At 42.2% G+C, this 5020-nt stretch overlaps 1 long non-coding RNA gene across 1 annotated transcript; it reads right to left on the bottom strand.

The window, feature by feature from the left end:
- Window positions 1-1541: 1541 nt before the first annotated feature.
- On the bottom strand, window positions 1542-2673 carry LOC144704426 (uncharacterized). The gene is made up of 2 exons (XR_013581814.1): window positions 2382-2673; window positions 1542-1784 (listed from the first exon to the last, which is right to left on the bottom strand). It is a non-coding gene; the product is annotated as an uncharacterized LOC144704426 (long non-coding RNA).
- Window positions 2674-5020: the final 2347 nt, after the last annotated feature.

Here is a 5020-nt window from a genome sequence, read left to right as displayed (position 1 = left end):
TTTGTAAGAATCCCTACTACAGTATCCAAACCTCTTTCATCAAGAGGGGAGAGAGTAGGAGAGAGAGACTGTTGTGTGTATGTATCAGAGAGAGACGGGGAGAGAGACAACGAGAGCGTGATAGAGCTCGAGAGAGGGAAGATTATCTGTGATAGAGTGCAAGAAAGAGAGAAAGAAAGAGAGAGAAACAAAGACAAGAGAGAGAAAGAAAGAGGCAGAGAAACAAAGAAACGAGAGAGAAAGAAAGAGACAGATCAAAGAAAGACGAAGAGAGAAATAGAGAGACAAAGGGAGAGAAAGAGATAAAGATAGAAGAGAGAGAGAGAGAAGGGAGGGAGAAAGAGAGCGACAGAGTGAGAAAGACAGAGGACGAGAGGCAGGGAGAGGAAGAGATAAAGATAGAAGAGAGAGAGAGAGAAGGAAGGGAGAAAGAGAGCGACAGAGTGAGAAAGACAGAGGACGAGAGGCAGGGAGAGGAAGAGATAAAGATAGAAGAGAGAGAAAAAGGGAGAGGAAGAGAGACAAAGAGAGAGGGAGAGAGAAAGACAGAGGAAGAGAGGGCGGGAGAGAGAGAAAGAGTGATAATGAGAGAGAAGGAGAGAGAAGTAAAGAGAATGAGAAAACTGGATCACAGATTGACATGATGAACGAAGCTGAAATCAAACGTGGGATAAGACAACAGTAAAGGCAAATCGGGGAGAAGCCCATGAGCCAGGAGTGAAGTACCTCTGAAACCCTACCCCCTAAAAAGGCATCTCCACCGCCAGAGAAAAGCCCCCAACTATGGCTTTTAAGAAACATCCAAGGAAGGCTCTATCATTAAGCCTGACCCGTTCAGATTTCCCGAGGAAGTCCAACTGTACTCCCTTTTGTCCCCTTCCTCTCTCTGTCAAATCAATGTGCCTCTATTCTCTCTTGCCACTAACGTACAAGTCGTTCACTAATTTTCTTTTTCACCAACGAACAGTTAAGTTTCTTTATCGCTAATTCTCCAGTTATTCTTTCTTGAAGAACAGAAGAGAATCCTAAACATCACTGACCTCTGAATAAAAAATGAACCTAAAGATATTATTTACTGAAGCCATAAAGACATAAGGTGCATAGTTTGGCGGAACTAGCCTAATTAATTCATGATTGAAGTACTCAACCCATTTCGTATTACTCTGAAACGCGATTGATCTAGAGTCGGTTTTATGTCAAGAGCCCCTTGCAGAGATTTTAAGTGAGTTAATTTCACTTTCTGACGAAGTGTACAGCAGCCCCGTTTCCAGATTAAAACGAACTGCCGGTTTTGGCAAACCTTACTTAACTCTATTACTATCCATTACAATAACTTCGGTTCATACCCTTTTACTTACGAGACGACAATTGTCTTTTTCCCCTGAAACCTTTGAAAAATGCAAGGAAATGTACATCAAACTCTGTCACTCTACTGTATAGCGTTCCACTTTCTAACTACTCCATCGACTTAGATTTGTTGCGAGTATTTCATATCCCTCTCTCTATCTCTCCTCTCTCTTCTCTCTCTGCCATGACTGCAATTTCTTTAAACGAAAGATAAGAGAGATAAGTACAACGTTCAATATCAGTGCATCAGTTATACAGTTACAGTGTTTGAGAGAAGGAGAGAGCGGATCCTTCAAGATTACAATGAAGAAAGTAAGATCAATTCGACTTTCTAAATACCAACTTTTGACCCTACCATAATAGAGTACAAGTACACAGTAAACTGAAGATCCTCATATTGAACGAGAATCGCGTCTCCACAGTACCCTCTTCACATGCTGTTACAAACAAGAGAATAAGGCCGAAAATATATATATACAATAAAGAATGTTACAGTCGTTCTCAAAGCATAAAGAAGTCATAATGCTTTCTGATGAGCAAACTGTAAACTTGATGCTGGAAATATCATAATTTAAGGGAATTCATTTTTCAACTCCGAAAATCGATGAAATAACATCAATGGGCGAAGTCTCATTGTTTTGCTTAAATCTCTAGTTGAAACCAATCGACGCAGCGTATTGAAAAAAACTCTAAAATTAAAGTTAAACAACGGACAGCAAATTCATGGGTTTATGAGAGAAACCAATCTTCAGAAAAGAAAAATGATTCACACAGATAGAAGAATGGTGGCGACTGAAATCTAAGCATTTCAAGGGATCCAATAGCCGAAACAGACATCAGGCAAATCAAGACCATGCATCAAGGCATTTTTTTTGCGGTATTTAAGAACAGTATTGAATGAGAAACAACGAAGATTATGTGGGAAGCAAGACAACAAATCAGAAAATTGGATGCAAAAATAACAGCACAAAATCAAAATAATTTAGATACAGTTTCAACAAAACGAATGTAATCTCGAATCAAAGGGGAGATACTGAGAGATCTATGCTTGGCTCCTCGCACGCCACCTGCAGCAGCTAATCGCTCCATGGATTTGTCTACGCATGTGGCATACAGGGAGCCAGGCAGAGGCCATATCTCCTCTTTGTTGAGGAAGCAAACCCACCTTATAGAGAGAGAAAGAGAGTGGACACAGAGAAAGAGGACACAGAGCAGGAGAGATAGAGAGAGAGAGAGAGAGGAGAGAGAGAGAGAGCCAGGGCAGGACAGAGACCTAAGAACTGAGGTTGAAGTGTAAATGGGTATATATAAGCCTAACGTCTACTATACCCGCCACGGAAATTCAGATATTGTGTTTAAGAAATGATGAATTATTCCTTACATAGGCTTTCTCCTGCGTTTCTTCTAGCCACTAGAGCCAAGAAACATAAGGGAATCTCTCATCTGACCGGACTGAGTTAGATCTTGAAAAGGGTTCACACTTCTAGAGAGAGACATAATGGGTATATAAAAGGTAGATTTATTAGATTTCGATAGAGGGAGGTAGAGATAATTGGATAGAGAGAGCCATGAAGGGAGGAGAGAGACAAATGAATAATAGAGGGAAACAGAAAGAGAAAGAGAGATATAGATGAATAGATAGAGAGGGGGAGAGATAGAGCGTGATATAAATGAATGGATACACGGAGGGTCAGAGATAAAGGGAAAAATGAATGGATAGAGCAATGAAGGGAGAGAGAGAGAGAGAGAGAGAGAGAGAGAGAGAGAGAGAGAGAGAGAGAGAGAGAGAGAGAGAGAGAGAGAACGAGAGAGAGAGAGAGAGAGAGAGAGAGAGAGAGAGAGAGAGAGAGAGAGAGAGAGAGAGAGAGAGAGAGAGAGAGAGAGAGAGAGAGAGAGAGAGAGAGAGAGGAGAAGAGAGAGAGAGAGAGAGAGAGAGAGAGAGAGAGAGAGAGAGAGAGAGAGAGAGAGAGAGAGAGAGAACGAGAGAGAGAGTGAGAGTGAGAGAGAGAGAGAGAGAGAGAGAGAGAGAGAGAGAGAGAGAGAGAGAGTGAGAGTGAGAGAGAGAGAGAGAGAGAGAGAGAGAGAGAGAGAGAGAGAGAGAGAGAGAGAGAGAGAGAGAGAGAGAGAGAGAGAGAGAGAGAGAGAGAGAGAGAGAGAGAGAGAGAGAGAGAGAGAGAGAGAGAGGGAGAGAGAGAGAGAGAGAGAGAGAGAGAGAGAGAGAGAGAGAGAGAGAGAGAGAGAGAGAGAGAGAGAGAGAGAGAGAGAGAGAGAGAGAGAGAGAGAGAGAGAGAGAGAGAGAGAGAGAGAGAGAGAGAGAGAGAGAGAGAGAGAGAGAGAGAGAGAGAGAGAGAGAGAGAGAGAGAGAGGGGAGAGAGAGAGAGAGAGAGAGAGAGAGAGAGAGAGGGAGAGAGAGAGAGAGAGTGAGAGAGAGAGAGAGAGGGAGAACGAGAGAGAGAGAGAGAGAGAGAGAGAGAGGATCGATTCACCATTCATTCCAGTATCACAAGGTTTACGGGGAAGTAGCCAGCCTTTCTGGCACAGTAAAGATCACCGACCTTTGTCCGATGCTCTTGGACTAATCAGGATTCCAAGTTGGTCAGGCTGGGACCAGATAGAATTTGATTATTAAAAAAAAGGATAGAACTTGATTGAAAATTATCTTCCCATGAGTGAACACCCAGATAAAAACAAATATAGATGCATAGACAGATAACGTCGAAGTTTGACCCAAGTAAAAATTGTGCTCCTTTGGGTAACCTTTTTTTCTAAAATGGAAAGTTTTGACAATGATATGAAGCAAATTGACCGTTCAATTTCACTATAGTCTTCAAATATGAGCGGATTGGGCAGAAAGCCACCAATTTCCAAGGCAAAATAGAGGTCCCCTTGGATATATTTTACAACGGATTTGACGCATTGTGGATTTTAAATGCCATAGATAGTGATATTATCCCAAAGTGTACGAAGAATCCCCATGTTTAACGTAAGAACCACTTGAATTGCCTATTTTCTTCAGTTTGTCACTACTTGATCATAAGGCACATCATGTACAACGGAAAATGGAATCCTCTGCATTAAGTCACCATTAAAAAATCAAAATAACCATACTAGCATTTACTTTGGAGCATTTTTTTGTTTTGTTTCTTTCTAAGTGTGTGTGTGTGTGGGTGAGAGAGAGCAAGGGAGAGAGACAGAGACAGAGAGAGGAAGAGAGACAGATGAAGACAGAGAGAGAGAGTGATATAGATAGATAAATAGATAGATAGATAGAGAGAGAGTAAGGGAGACTGTGAGAGAGTAAGGGAGAGAGAGAAAGAGACACAGACACAGAGAGAAAGCGCGACTTAGGGAGAAGGAGAGAGGAAGAGAGAAAGAGAGACATAGGGAGAAGGAGAGAGAGACAGACAGACTGAGGGTGAGGGGGAGAGACAAAGAGGAGGACAGAGAGAGAAAGGTTAGAGAGAAAGAGAGACAGAGGGAGAAGGAGAGAGAGAGAGAGAAAGGACAGAGAGAAAGAGAGACAGAGGGAGAAGAAGAGAGAGAGAAAGAGAGACAGAGGGAGAAGAAGAGAGAGAGAAAGGACAGAGAGAAAGAGAGACAGAGGGAGAAGAAGAGAGAGAGAAAGAGAAACAGAGGGAGAAGAAGAGAGAGAGAAAGAGAGACAGAGGGAGAA

Source organism: Wolffia australiana, chromosome 6 (genome assembly GCF_029677425.1).
Source record: "Wolffia australiana isolate 7733 chromosome 6, ASM2967742v1".
NCBI classification, from domain to species: Eukaryota; Viridiplantae; Streptophyta; class Magnoliopsida; order Alismatales; family Araceae; genus Wolffia; species Wolffia australiana.
The sequence above is the reverse complement of the archived record's forward strand: the minus strand, read 5'-3'. Positions and strand labels throughout refer to the sequence as shown.